The sequence below is a fragment of the Scyliorhinus canicula genome, chromosome 31 (genome assembly GCF_902713615.1).
Source record: "Scyliorhinus canicula chromosome 31, sScyCan1.1, whole genome shotgun sequence".
Lineage (NCBI taxonomy): Eukaryota > Metazoa > Chordata > Chondrichthyes > Carcharhiniformes > Scyliorhinidae > Scyliorhinus > Scyliorhinus canicula.
In genome coordinates, this window is record NC_052176.1 from 10579969 (window position 1) to 10595734 (window position 15766).

Sequence of the window (15766 nt, forward strand, 5' to 3'; positions counted from 1 at the left end):
AATGTGTGTGGCTCTGTATACCGTGTGTACACATGTATATATATATACCTGTGTGTGTGTATACCTGTGTGTGTATGTTTGAGTGTACGTGAGTGTGTAACTCTGTGTGTATAATGTGTGAGGGCCTGTATACTGTGTGTATCTGAGTGTATACGTGTGTATATCTGTGTGTGTGTGTATACCTGTGTGTGCGCGAGCAGTCTGCCATCAGTCTTCCAATCTTTCCATTTAATGGCTGGTTTAGCACACTGGGTTAAAACGCTGGCTTTTAAAGCAGACCAAGGCAGGCCAGCAGCACGGTTCCCGTACCAGCCTCCCCAAACAGGCGCAGGAATGTGGCGACGAGGTGCTTTTCACAGTAACTTCATTGAAGCCGACTCGTGACAAGCGATTTTCATTTCATTTGCATGTCATTATTGTTTCCACTCTGAGAGTCTTTTAACCATTTCTAGTGTGAGGATGGATCTTACTCTCAACAACTGTTTGAGGATTATCCTGTACTTGTCAGGCTCTGTGGCTCAATGTGAGGATGCGATTCAGGATGTGACCTTTCAATCTCAGGGACAGTTTATAAGTTTGCATTCATTTCACGTAAATTTCCAGCACAGAAAGAGACCATTGCTGTGGGAGGTTTTAAGCAAACAATGTGTGATAGCTTTGGACCGGCATTTAATATCAAACACAATTGTGAAAGATAATGTAACCTTCAATCTGATACTGGATTGTTCTGGAAGTTTAACTCAAGATGCTCACATTGATTTGATCTGTGACACTCAGTCTGATTCTGAGTCAGAATTCTGACATGAATGTAAAATGGACCACAGTCTGGAATTGCGGCAGTGTCTTCCATCTGGAACGGAGTGAGTGAGGATTTTGCAATAGATTGCAAGTTACAGCTCGGTTCTTAGTCATCGAAATTATATTGTATCATTTATTTTCATAAATTAGGTGAGTTTTAAATGAGAATCGGAATTTGTATCTTTGTCACATTCAGCATATCTCAGAATGGAGCTGATATTTGGATTTGCATCTAATGTATTTGTGAGGACACACTCTGGGGATTAGTACAGCCATCCCTGATGTGAGTGATGTGACTCGTATTTAACTCGAATCTCAGAGTACATTATTAAGGTTAATTGTGTAATTCTTAACTGGAAACCAGTTTTCTCTGATATTGATTATTTCACTAAGCCTGCTCCATTGTGGAACTGATAGAGTGATGATGAGAGAGGCGTGTCGCGTCTTTTCGTCCGATGTCATTTCGTCCAACGACACTTCGTCCACGTCTTTTGGTCCAACGTCTTTTTGTCCGCCCGTCTTTTGGTCCAACGTCACTTCGTCCAATTAACCAATTGCAAATCAACTCCGTATAAAAGCATTTAATTGATAGAAAGCAGGCACAATACAGCAAGTGAATTTAATTGCTAAAATGCAAGTAATTGATGAAATTCAAGTAAAATGCAAGCTTAAAAATGCAGTTAAAAAGTTAAAAGATCTAAAAATGCAGTTAAAAAATCTAAAAGTTTACTATTGATGAATTCCCGAAATTACTTAAAATTGATGTAAATTGTGAGCAACATTCCTCAAGAAATCAATTTTCGCTGTAGGATCATATTCAACGACCAATCCTTTGAGGCGTTCAGTTATTTTCTTATATCGCGTACATGAAGTCGCCTGATCCCCCCGAAGAATTTGAGCCTTTTTGCCTATTATTAACCCTTCCTCTTCCTTCAGAGTTTTGATTAACCTCCAGATATTCAAATGAGCTCCACCCGCCGAACGCTTTATGGCAGAATGAAACCCCTCAGCAGCATTATTTGTTCTCGGTAGATCTTGTAGAACACGCTGATTAACATTCCATACAGCTGTCGGGAACGTATGTGTTTCTCTCCTTCGTCTGGCACCACGTCCTCTCACAATGCCTATGTAAGTCAAGTCGAAGTAAACGATGAATTCAGCAGGTATTTCTTCATCGTCTATCAAATCTTCATAAGCCTCTTCGACATCTTCAACGGGGAGGAAAGCTAATGCTGAAAAACATCGAATTTTAAGACAGAATTCAGAGTCTGTGTTGTATTTTTCTTTGAGGCCTAAATCGGTAATTTTTCGAAACACAGATTGGCTCAAATGAAACAAACATGCCACGACAGATGCATTAAGGAATGATGAATTAATTTCCTTGTGAACTGCAGCTTCGAAATCTGCCATGATATCAATCGGATCTGCATCAGGTTGCATAATTTTCAATTGGTCAAAGAATAATTCGTATGTCTGCTTCATTTTATTCGGCAGTAATGCAAAGACCCGTGGTAGACTGCTACCTTTAACTTGTACATGAATGCAGAACAGTTGAAACCACTGTTGTGGCACAATCTTGAATGTTCCATCACATGCCCAATGACGATATGATGCTAAATCCTGAAGAGCATTTTCTGATGCGAATACTAGTAAGCGCTGTTGATCCTCGACGCCCGAATCGAACCTCAGAAACTGCTCGCCATTGTCAAGCTTGCAATATTTGTCAGGTATTTCAAAACCGTGTCTAGCCGCTGGATTAGCGGGAAATCCAGAATTTTTTTGTCGGCACCTTTGAATAGTCCTTGAGACGACGGGCAGCCTTGGGAGTTGAGAGCAGGTATTTTCTGATAGCTGCGTAAACTTGGCCGCTAGTATGCTACGCGAACTTGCTGCTATGTTTTCCACTGCTTCATGCTTTATTTCTGCAACTGCTTTTCTAGCATTTAACGAATCGACATCAGCTGGATGAAGGTGCTCATTAGAGAAATAAATAATTTTAGGCTCATTGTTTTCCGTGACAGTGTGAATCCGCACAGAACATAGCCTTCTTTTCTCACATCTCCAGTATTCTTTTCCTTGGTTTGCACTGCTCGAATGAAAATCGTAGATATAGTTATTTCCATCAGCCACCTTCCGTTTACTCTTCGTTGACACAATGAACTTTGCCATTTCGGGATGGGCGAATTCGGGATTAGGAAAGAGACAGATAATATCTATCCTTTAACGAGGCTCGTTAAAGGGGAGAGAACGATAATAACTATCCTTTAACGAGGCTCGTTAAAGGAAAGAGGCCGGTAATAAAGATCCTTTATTGTATATTATGTGCATTAGAGAAGATTTCCATGTACAAAAGTTAAAGTGGAGTGGAGTGCTACTAAGCAAGTTACTAAAAGTCAAGTTACAAAAAGTCTTTGACAAAAAAAATCATCCAGCAAAAACACGTAAAAAGTCACAAAAAAATCTTTGACGAAATAAATCACCGGACAAAATGACGTTGGACCAAAAGACGGGCGGACAAAAAGACGTTGGACGAAAAGACGTGGACGAAAAGACATAGCACCGAGAGAGGGTGAGAATTTGCACTGGGATTTATGGGGCCTCCTGTCAGTGGTACTGAGTTAGGCTGACATGGACACAGCGTCTGTCTCTCCTGCTGTTTGATTAATGAGTTGAAAATGTGTCTCTGGAACTATTTCTGCTGCCTGAGACTGTGGAACTGATGGCCTGTCTGTCTCTGTGCTCTGTCAGTGACAATGTCCGGACTGTGTGTGAGGAGCTGGCGACACTCTTCCCTGTAACCTGTGTGGAGCAGACGTTACATTTATTCATGTTCAGAATATTCTGGTATTTGTCTGTGGAAACAAATTATATTTAAAAACTTTAGGGCAGTCATCAATTAACCAATCACAGGCCAGAGAGAAGAATCTGGAGGTTTTGATTGGCTGACATTTTCAAATTCGAAACTCCCGCCAATATCGGTTCAAGAAAATCCCAAATAACGGAACGGCTCAATGTTCAGGAAACCATTTGAATCTCACACTTTGTGATCTGTTTATTGGGTTTTCCCTCCCAGAATCCTGGCTCTATTTTAGGAACAGTTTGAATTTGTCAGTCTCTTATCTGTAACCGGCGGTAATAAGACCCCGTTCAGCAATTTAAAACGGAGCAAATCTCAGCTCACTGCAAAAGCAGAAACATAGAGATTACCAACCAACTCCTTCACACAGTCTACACAGGGACAGAGAGAAAGGGCTGATTTCTGAGCCTCTCTCCTGAAAGCGGCCGGGAATGTTACACTGGGAACTGTGGAGAGAATCCCCGAGTCTATCCCGCCGGTGGAACAGGCAGCTTTGTGTCCGGAGAATAGGGAGGGCCGGGGAGAGGCAGATACCAGACTGATTATAAATCCGCTCTCAATTCAGTTTGAGTGGCTCTTCTGTGTGAAACTGTCTGTGACGGGCGGGTATGAAGCCACATTCACAACATTCTGGAACGGAACAAATCTCTATCCTCCACAAAGAGATTTCTCATGAAGTCAATGCGGGAAAAGACGGTGCAGCTTTTTCACAGATATTGTGGGTGGCTCTTAAAAGAGCCGTTGGGTTTGGGGTGGTTTTCAGTCCCTTGTGCAGTTTTACTTGGAGCTGGTGTACTTGGTGACCGCCTTTGTCCCTTCCGACACGGCGTGCTTGGCCAGTTCCCCGGGCAGCAGCAGGCGCACGGCGGTCTGGATCTCCCGGGAGCTGATGGTGTGGCGCTTGTTGTAATGGGCCAGGCGGGAAGCCTCACCCGCGATACGCTCGAAAATATCGTTGACAAACGAGTTCATGATGCTCATGGCCTTGGAGGAGATGTCGGTGTCGGGGTGAACCTGCTTCATCACTTTGTAGATGTAGATGGAGTAAGTCTCCTTCCTCGAACTTCGCCGCTTCTTGCCGCCCTTTACTGCCGGTTTCTTAATGACTTTCTTGGCTCTCTTCTTGGACACAAGGTGAACGCGCAGGCTCCGCACAGACAGCTCGCTGGAGCTGTGAAGCAACTGTGCTAACCACTGTGCTACTGTGCTGCCCCATTTGATTGCAAGTACAAAGTCACAGCCACTCCGTCTAACTGAACAGCTTTTAACAGGACAGTCATTGACAATTTGTTCGATATAAAGCATTATAAACCCAGCCTGAAATCACTCCAGGAAGTTAGTGCTTTCATGCGATGTCCGGAGTCCCAATCTGTCTGTGAGAAGGGATAGAATCTCCTTCGAAAAAGGCCATTGGATTTGGAGACCAACACTTGAACTATTGGAAAATCTCAGCTTCCGAAACGCACTGTTCCTCTGATTACATTATTTGTGCAACAATATCAGTTACATTGGAAATATCGTGGAAATTCAACTGTTTTTGAAAACATTGTGGATAGTCGGTGAAGAAGTTGTGTATTTACTGCGGAGAATTAAACAACCAATCAGAAAATGTGCCAGCTTACTCCTGACCAAATGTAACCAGCTCCGATGCCTTTAAATTCCAGATTCACGAAATCAGTGAATTTAAATTTCACCAGCTGCCGTCCTGGGAGTTATTCTCTGTCCCAAAGATTATTGCTGTCCCCTGGATTCCCAATCCAGTGACATAACCTTTCAAGGCGTCAACAAAAAACAGATCATTCAGCAAATCATTAAACATCATCCTGAGGAGATTAGAATTCCCTCCTCAGGATTGGATTGAACCGATTGACACAAAACATTTTGTTCTAATTGGAGCATCGATTATTTGTCCAGATCAAAAAGATATTGTGGACAGCTAAGCATCTAAACAAAGCACCAAGATGAGAGATAATTGAACGAACAGAATAGCAAGAAAGTAAGGTCTGAGAAAATCCCGGCCATGTTTGGAAGGAAAGGAAGAATGCAAATAGCAGTCAATAGCCTCGATTCCTCGACTCCGATTAGATACAGCACGTCGCTCAGATCTTGGACTCTCAATATCTTCGGGTGAGGAACAGGTCGGCGGTAGTTCGGTCCTTGTTGATTGGAGCAAACTGATCAATGCAGCAATGCGAAGCTTCTTAACCCCGAGCGGCAGGGACAGGGATGGCACTCAGATACAGGACTCTAGCTGGCGATCAAAAGTAGGAAAAGCATATCTTGTTTGAAATGAAATGACGATGAAGATAGAATTTAAGTCGATTTGTGTGCGGATCTTTGTGTACGGAATTCAAAGCATCAGGATGGCCGCGCGTTCAAAGGTGCCGCGTTCAGATCGCAGTCGTTTCTGGAAGCGAGGGTTCGAATCCCACTCCTATTGTTTTCTTTTCCTCCAAGAGGTTAAATTTCTCCAGCAAGATTTTCAACCTCAGGAAGATCCAATTCCTCCAATTCAATGGAAAAGCGTTGGTCTCAGGGCATGAGATTCCTGCTAAAATACGCACAGCAAGACCCGACAGGCGGCAGCCCAGTTAATGACTCGATAATCTCCTTCAGTGACTCTGGTTGAGGAATTAATATTGAGCCCAGGACTTCGGGTAAAATTCGTCTTCTCTTGTTGTAAATAGTCTGGCTGGTTGGATTGTTCACATCCGTCCGAGAGGGGAAGTTGGGAACTCGGTTTCTGTTGTGATTTATTGTTCGATAATGCTTTATTTCCTTATTGTGAGCTATTCACGGACATCAGTATGTATCTATATTGCTCCTCTGTGGGGTACTACTGGGTAACGTTTCCAATCCAGATTTCTCAAAGGGTCACCTGGACTCGAAACGTTAGTTGTTTTCTCTCTCTACACATGCTGTCAGACCTGCTGAGACTTTAAAGCATTTTCACTGTGGTTCCCTATTTGTGACCTTTACAATGATGTAACGTGTCATGCTGTCTCCTTCATTCCTGGGACTAATGTCAGGATGAGCCTGCAAGAAAGATTCTGATAGGTATTTGCTGCAAAGCAAACAGGAACGTGCGCAATGATCACTTTTGATGAGAGGGAGAATGTAAATAGCCGAGATTAGCCCCGTTTCCTCGACCTCGGTGTAACGGCCCAGCACGCTTTCGCTGCGGCACTCTGCTCCCTTAACCAGGAGCTGCGACATTACTGCCCTTCGGTAGCCAGACAACTATTCACCTTCTCATTTGTTCTTCCAACAAGAACAGACGTTTGAGCAGACTGATTCTGGTCAGCATAGTTCAGATATTTTACTTTCGTGCTGAATGATTGTTCTGTGAAGGCGATGTTATTTCTTCTGTGACGTTGCTCTGATGGGAAAGTGGGGAGTGACTGGAATCACCTTCATAGAAGGAAGTTCGGGGCGGCAGCTTCACCTCTCTGGGAACATTGATCAGCCTGTTACTGATTTCTTCAAACTTTGCCTCAAGTACGACTACGGAGGGCATCAACCACGACCAGAGTGGCGCTGCGCAAGCCTGGTGAGCCCATAACCTAGAAGTCGCTGGATCAAAACCATCCTCTGCTATTTATTTTCTCACTCACACCAAAAGCAAACAAGTCACGAGCACCCAGCAGAACATCCGCCTTCTTCTTTATTAGCATCAAACTTTTGCTTTCAGTCTGATCCGCTCTTTGACACCTGTTCTTCATCTCCCCACAGTACAATGGAGGTGACTAAGGTGACTTCTCTCAAATACTCTTTTGCCGCCTCCACTGGATGAATGTTCTCCTGTTTGGGTATTGGTGGGGTTCTTCGGCTGCTTGTCTGTGAAAGCAGCACAGGAAGCAGCTGTGGAGAGAGATTCCAGTCGCCAGAATGCAACTCTCCAATTGCATACTTCACGTCGCTCAGATCTTCGACTCTCATTATCTTCCTGTGAGGATCAGAAAGACCGGGAATTTGGTCCTTGTTGATTGGAGCAACGTGATCAATGCAGCAATGAGAAGCTCCTTACCCCCAGCGGCTTGGACAGGGATGGGACTCAGATACAGGACTCTGGCTGGGGTTCAAAAGTAGGAAAAGCAGATGTTGTTGGAATAGAACTGACGATGAGGATAGAATTTAAGTCGATTTGTGCACGGATCTTAATTTAAATGACAGCGCATCAGGATGGCCGAGCGGTCTAAGGCGCTGCGTTCAGGTCGCAGTCTCTTCTGGAGACGTGGGTTCGAATCCCACTCCTGATATTGAGTTTTCTTCCACGAGGTTAGATTTCTCCGGCAAGATTTTCAACCTCAGAAAGATAAAAAATATCGCTTTCAAAGGCAAAGCTTTGTTCTCAGGAGATTACTGCTTAAATACGCACAGCAAGTCCGGCAGGCGAAAGCCCAGTTAATGACTCGATATTCTCCTTCAGGGACTCTGGTTGAGGAATTAATATTCATCCCAGGATTCCGGGTGAAATTCGACTTCTCTTGTTGTAAATAGTCTGGCTGGTTGGATTGTTCACATCCGTCCGAGAGGGGAAGTTGGGAACTCGGTTTCTATTGTGATTTATTGTTCGTTAATGCTTTATTTCCTTATTGTGAGACATTCAGGGACATAACATAGAACATAGAACAGTACAGCACAGAACAGGCCCTTCGGCCCTCAATGTTGTGCCGAGCCATGATCACCCTACTCAAACCCACGTATCCACCCTATACCCATAACCCAACAACCCCCCTGACCACCAGAACACATACATAAGTATGTATAAATATTGCTCCTTTGTGGGGTACAACTGGATAACGTTTACAATCCAGATTTGACAAAGGGTCACCTGGACTCGAAACGTTAGTTGTTTTCTCTCCCGACACATGTTGTCAGACCTTCTGAGACTTTAAAGCATTTTCCCTCTGGTTCCCTATTTGTGAGCTTTACAATGTTGTTATGTGTCATGCTGTCTCCTTCATTCCCGGGACTAATGTCGGGCTGAGCCTGCAAGAAAGATTCTGATAGGTATTTGCTGCAAAGCAAACAGGAACGGGCGTTATGATTACTTTTGATGAGAGGGAGTATGTAAATAGCCGAGAATAGCCCCGTTTCCTCGACCTCGGTGTAACGGCCCAGCACGCTTCCGCTGCGGCACTCTGCTGCCTTAACCAGGAGCTACGACATTACTGCCCTTCCGTAGTTAGACAACTATTCACTTTCTCATTTGTTCTTTCAGCAAGGACACACGTTTGAGCAGACTGATTCTGGTCAGCATAGTTCAGATATTTACTTTCGTGCTGAATGGTTGTTCTGTGAAGGTGCTGTGATTTCTTTTGTGACGTTGCTCTGATGGGAAAGTGGGGAGTGACTGGAATCACCTTCGGAGAAGGAAGTTCGGGTCGGCAGTTTCACCTCTCTGGCACCATTGATCAACCTATTACTGATTTCTTCAAACTTTGCCTCAAGTCCGACCCTGGGAAAATCAAACGCGAACAGAGTGGCGCCGCGGAAGCGTGCTGGGCCCCTAACCCAGAAGTCGGTGGATCGAAACCATCCTCTGCTATTGATTTTCTCATTCACACCAAAAGCAAACACGTCGCTATCACCCAGAACACATCAGCCTTTTTCTTTATTATAATCAAACTTTTGCTTTCTGTCTGATCCGCTCTTTGACACCTCTTCTTCAGCTACCCACAGTACAGTCGATGTGACGAAGTTGACTTCTCGCAGAACTCTCTTTTGCCGCCTCTACTGGTAAAACGTTCTCCTGTTTGGACACTGGAGGGGTTCTTTGGCTACTTGTCTGTGAAAGCAGCACCGCAAGCAGCTATGGAGAGAGATTCCAGTCGCCAGAATGCAACTCTCCAATTGCATACTTCACGTCGCTCAGATCTCAAACTCTCAATATCTTCTGGTGATGAACAGGTGGAGCGGGAATTCGGTCCTTGTTGATTGAGGGAAACTGATCAATGCAGCAATGAAAAGCTCCTTAACCCCCAGCGGCTTGGACAAGGATGGCACTCAGATACAGGACTCTGGCTGGGGTTCAAAAGAAGGAAAAGCATATCTTGTTTGAATAGAAATGACGATGAATTTAGATGTGGAGATGACGGCGTTGGACTGGGGTGAGCACAGTAAGAAGTCTTACAACACCAGGTTAAAGTCCAACAGGTTTGTTTCAAACTCGAATTTTCGGAGCACAGCTCCTTCCTCAGGTGAATGGCGAGGTATGTTCCAAAAACATTTATATAGACAAAGTCAGAGATGCTGGACAATGCTTGGAATGTGAGCATTTGCAGGTAATCGAATCATTACAGATCCAGGGAGAGGGATAATCACAGGTTAAAGAGGTGTGAATTGTCTCAAGCCAGAACGGTTGGTGGGATTTTGCAAGTCCAGGCCAGATGGTGGGGGGGTGGATGTAATGCGACATGAATCCAAGATCCCTGTTGAGGCCGCGCTCATGCGTGCGGAACTTAGCTATAGGTTCTAGCACGGCAATTCTGCGTTGTCGCGTGTCCTGAAGACCGCCTTGGAGAATGCTTACCCAGAGATCAGAGGCTGTCTGCCCTTGACTGCTGAAGTGTTCCCCGACTGGAAGGGAACATTCCTGCCTGGTGATTGTCGCACGATGCGCGTTCATTCGTTGTTGCAGTGTCTGCATGGTCTCGCCAATGTACCACACTTCAGGACATCCTTTCCTGCAGTGCAAGAGGTAGACTACATTGGTCGAGTCGCACGAGTATGCGCCGTGTACCTGGTGGGTGGTGTTACCACATGTAATGGTGGTATCCAAGTCGATGATCTGGCATGTCTTGCAGAGATTGCCCTGGCAGGGTTGTGTGGTGTCGTGGTTGCTGTTCTGAAGGCTGGGTAATTTGCAGCAAACAATGGTTTGTTTGAGGATGCCGGTTGCTTGAAGGCCAGTAGTGGGGGTGTGGGGATGACCTTGGCAAGATGTTCATCTTCATTGATGATGTGTCATTGTTTCTCTGCCCCAGGAACGTACTGGACGACGAAGGGTACTCTGACAGTGGTGTCCCGTGTTTGTCTTCTGAGGAGGTCGATGCGGTTTTTTGCTGTGGCGCGTTGGAACTGTCGATCGATGAGTCGAGCGACATATCCCGTTCGTACGAGAGCATATTTCAGCATCTGTAGGAGTCTGTTACGCTCCTCCTCGTCTGAGCAGATCCTGTGTATACGGAGGGCTTGTCCATAGGGGCTGGCTTCTTTAATGTGTTTCGTTTGAAAGCTGGAGATGTGGAGCATCGTGAGGTTGTCTGTGGGCTTGCGGTAAAACAAAGTGCTGAGGTGACGGTCCTTGATGGAGATGAGTGTGTCCAAGAATGCAACAGAATTTGGAGAATAGTCCATGGTGAGTCTGATGGTGGGATGGAATTTATTGATCTCATCGTGTAGTTGTTTCAGTTATTCATCGCTGTGGGTCCATGGGAACAAAATGTCATCGATGTATCTGGTGTACAACAACGGTTGCAGGTCCTGTGTGGTGAGGAAGTCTTGTTCAAACGTGTGCATGAAGAAGTTGCAATGAGGAATTAATAATCACCAAGGACTCCGGATAAATTTCCTCTTCTCTTCTTGGAAATAGTCTGGCTGGTTGGATTGGCAGGTGACGAAGTTGAATTCACCCAGAATCCTTTTCCGTCTCCTGTCCTGGATGAATTTCCTCCTGTTTGGACACGGGAGGAGTTATTTGTCTACTTGTCTGTGAAAGCAGCACCAGAAGCAGCTGTGGAGAGAGTTTCCAGTCGCCAGGATGCAACTGTCTAATTGGATCCATCACGCCGCTCAGGTCTCAGACTCTCAATACCTTCGTATGAGGAACAGGTCGGCGTCAGTTCTGTCTTTGTTAAATGGAGCAAACAGGAAAAGCACATCTCGTTTGAAATGAAATGGCGATGAAGAAAGAATTTGAATCGATTTGTGCACGTAGCATATCCTTTTCCATAGCGCGTCAGGATGGCCGAGCGGTCGAAAGCGCAGCGTTATGGTCGCAGCTTTCTCTGGAGGCGTGGGTTCGAATCCCAATTCTGTCATTCACTTTTCCTCAACGAGGTTCAGTTTCTCCTGCAAAATGCTCAACTCCAAGGAGATCCAACACCTCTCATTCAACGTGGAAGCAGAGGTTTCAGGCCCTGAGATTCCAGCTGGAATCCGCACACCACGATCCCACAAACAGAAGCCCAGTTCAAGACTGAATGGCCTGTTTAGTGACTATGGTTGAGGAATTAATATTGATCCCAGGACACCGGGTAAAACTCTCTTCTTTTGATGTAAATAGTCTGGCTGATTGGATTGTCGAGGTGACTCAGAAGACCTCTCCCAGAATCATCTTGTGCCGCCTTTTCTGGATGAACTTCCTCCAGTTTGCACACTGAACGGGTTCTTTGGCTACTTGTCTGTGAAAGCAGCCACAGAAGCAGCTGTGGAGAGAGATTCCAGTCGCCAGGATGCAAATGTCTCATTGGATCCTTGCCAATGCTCAGATCTCAGACTCTCAATATCTTCGTGTGAGGAACAGGTCGGCGGCAGTTCGGTCTTTGTTGATCGCAAAAAACTGATCAATGCACCAATGAGAAGCTCCTTGACCCCCCAGCGGCTTGGACAAGGATGGCACTCAGATACAGGAATCTGGCTGGGGTTGAAAAACAGGAAAAGTACATCTAGTTTGAAATGAAATGACGATGAAGATACAACTTAAATCGATTTGTGCACGGAGCATACCTTTTGCCGTAGCGGGTCAGGATGGCCGAGCGGTCTAAGGCGCTGCGTTAAGGTCGTAGTCTCCTCTGGAGGCGTGGGTTCGAATCCCACTCCTGACATTTACTTTTCCTCTAGGTGGCTACGTTTCTCCAGCATAATGTTCAACTCCAGGATGAACCAGACCTCCCATTCAATGGGGAAGCGGTGGTCTCAGGACATGAGATTCCTGGTTAAATTCGCAACCCAGGACCCCACAGGCAGAAGGCCTGTCCATGACTGGTTGCTCACTGCAGATTGCAGATTGCTCACTGTCTCCGGTTAAGGAATTAATATTCATACCAGGGCGCCGAGCAATATTCCTCTTCTCTTCTCGTAAATAGCCTGTCTGGTTGGATTGTCGAGGTGACTCAGTTGACCTCTCCCAGAATCCTTTTCTGCCGCCTTTCCTGGAGGAACGTCTTCCTGTTTGCACACTGGAGGGGTTATTCGGCAACTGGTCTGTGAAAGCAGCACCAGAAGCAGCTGTGGAGAGAGATGACAGTCACCACGATGCAACTGTCTAATTGGATCCATCACGCCGCTCAGGTCTTAGTCTCTCAATACCTTCGTGTGAGGAACAGATATGCGGCAGTTCGGCCTTTGTTGATCGCACAACACTGATCAATGCAGCAATGAGAAGCTCCTTCACCCAAGCGGCTTGGAGAAGGTTGGCACTCTGATACATGACTCTGGCTGGTGTTCAAAAATAGGAAAGGCACATTTAGTTTCAAATGAAATGACAATGAAGATAAAATTTGTTGCACTTGATGATCATGAGTGATGTACGGTGGACATTGTGAACTTACTGGCCAGAAACTTCCGAACTCTATTTTTGTTTTAATGGACAGCTACAATCCACGTGTATATTCTAGGCTCAACAATGAATAAAAGTGAATCAGTTTTCAGCAATTTCTAACGTCCCAGACATCCAGTTTGTTCCTATTGAGAACCCCGTCCTCGATGGAAGCTTTTTCTCTAAGAATTGGACCTCCGCCGTCTGGGAATACGGCAGCAATACCTCCAAGATTTCATCTGTAACAAAATCACAGAATAATGCAATGTCCCCTCGTGACTGACCCTTCTCCTGAGGGGAACAGGTGCTCCCTATCCGCCCTGTCTATACCTATCATAATATAGCACCCCTCGAACAGATCACCCCTCAGTCATCTCTGTTCAAGCAAGAGAAAAAAACATGCCTATCCAACCTCTCTTCAAATCTCAAAGTTTCCATCCCCAGTAAAATCCGGCTGAATCATATCTGCACCCCATTCAGTGCAGTCACATATTTCCTGTCATATGGTGACCAGAATTGCACACGGTACTCCAACTATGGCCTCACCAACATTCTACACAACTCCAACATGACCTGTCTGATTTTGTAATCCATGCCCCGATTGATAAAGACAAATATCCCAGATGCCTTTGCCAGCAGCCTATTAACCAGCCCTTCTGCCTTCAGAGATTTATGGACAAACACTCCAAGGTCCCTTTGTTCCTATGGGCTTCCCACTGTCAGGCCATTCACATTAATCCTATAATAAAATAATATACTTTATTGTTTATCTTAACACTGCAATGAAGTTACTGCCGAAATCCCCGACCAAAGGCATCAGATCTTATTATTCAGAGTTAAAATCCATCAGCCATTTTTCTGCCCATTTGACCATCCCGTCTATATCTTCCTGTAACTCAAGACCCTCAACCTCACTGTAAACTTGAAACTCAGTGAAAGGATTTCGCTCTCCTCTCGGAATCTGATCACCACCACAATCCGAACATTCAGCTTTGGTGGGCAGACAAGACAACTTCCTTCCCGCAGCCCCCCCAGCACAGACTGGATAATATCCCCAAACTCCTATCCTGCTATTGTCTCATTGCTCCACAATTTTGTTCTCTTCACAAAACTCCAGGAATTTCAGACCAAATCTTCAGACCGTTGATTTGCTCTTCAACCAACACCTTGTCCCTGATTAATTCCATCTTGGGAAGAGGGGCTCGACATTCCGAGGTACTCTGCAGACATCCGGTTGCTGGTGATGGACCAAAGGAGGCCAACAACCTGAAAGAAAGCCTCCCTCACAGCCCTGTGAGCATGGCTCCATTAGACGGTTCGGTCAATACCTCAACGAGGTTAAGTTTCTCCAGCAAAACGCTCAACTCCAGGGAGATCCAACACCTCTCATTGAATGGGGAAGCAGAGGCTTCAGGACATGAGATTCCTGCTGGAATCCGCACAGGAAGATCCCACAGGCAGAAGCCCAGTTCAAGACTGAATGTCCTGTTCAGTGACTCTGGTTGAGGAATTAGTATTGATCCCAGGACACCGGGTAAAACTCATCTTCTTTTGTTGTAAATAGTCTGGCTGATTGGATTGTCGAGGTGACTCAGAAGACCTCTCCCAGAATCCTCTTGTGCCGCCTTTTCTGGATGAACTTCCTCCACTTTGCACACTGAACGGGTTCTTTGGCTACTTGTCTGTGAAAGCAGCCACAGAAGCAGCTGTGGAGAGAGATTCCAGTCGCCAGGATGCAACTGTCTCATTGGATCCTTCCCGCCGCTCAGATCTCAGATTCTCAATATCTTCGTGTGAGGAACAGGTCGGCGGCAGTTCGGTTTTTGTTGATTGGAGCAAACTGATCAATGCAGCAATGAGAAGCTCCTGGACCCCCCAGCGGCTTGGAAAAGGATGGCACTCAGATACAGGACTCTGGCTGGGGTTGAAAAATAGGAAAAGTACATCTAGTTTGAAATGAAATGACAATGAAGATACAAATTAAATCGATTTGTGCACGGAGCATATCTTTTGCCATACCGCGTCAGGATGGCCGAGCGGTCGCGGGCGCTGTGTTCAGGTCGCAGTCTCCTCTGGAAGCGTGGGTTCGAATCCCACTCCTGACATTAACTTTTCCTCCAGGTGGTTACGTTTCTCCAGCATAATGTTCAACTCCAGGATGATCCAGACCTCCCATTCAATGGCGAAGCGGTGGTCTCAGGCCATGAGATTCCTGGTTAAATTCGCAACCCAGGACCCCACAGGCAGAAGGCATGTCCATGACTGGTTAATCTGCTCACTGCCTCCGGTTAATGAATTAATATTCATACCAGGGCGCCGAGCAAAATGCCTCTTCCCTTCTCGTAAATAGCCTGCCTGGTTGGATTGTCGAGGTGACTCAGTTGACCTCTCCCAGAATCCTTTTCTGCCTCCTTTCCTGGAGGAAAGTCCTCCTGTTTGCACACTAGAGGGGTTATTCGGCTACTTTTCTGTGAAAGCAGCACCACAAGCAGGCGTGGAAAGAGATTCCAGTCGCCACGATACAACTGTCTAATTGGATCCATCACGCCGCTCAGGTCTTAGTCTCT

General features: G+C 45.7%; 3 non-coding genes across 3 annotated transcripts; all 3 read left to right on the forward strand.

Moving 5' to 3' along the window:
- Positions 1–7831: 7831 nt before the first annotated feature.
- Positions 7832–7914, forward strand: trnal-cag. Its single transcript has one exon. It is a non-coding gene; the product is annotated as a tRNA-Leu (tRNA).
- Positions 7915–12403: 4489 nt separating this feature from the next.
- On the forward strand, positions 12404–12486 carry trnal-aag. Its single transcript has one exon. It is a non-coding gene; the product is annotated as a tRNA-Leu (tRNA).
- Positions 12487–15221: 2735 nt separating this feature from the next.
- Positions 15222–15304, forward strand: trnal-cag. Its single transcript has one exon. It is a non-coding gene; the product is annotated as a tRNA-Leu (tRNA).
- The last annotated feature ends 462 nt before the right edge of the window (positions 15305–15766 follow it).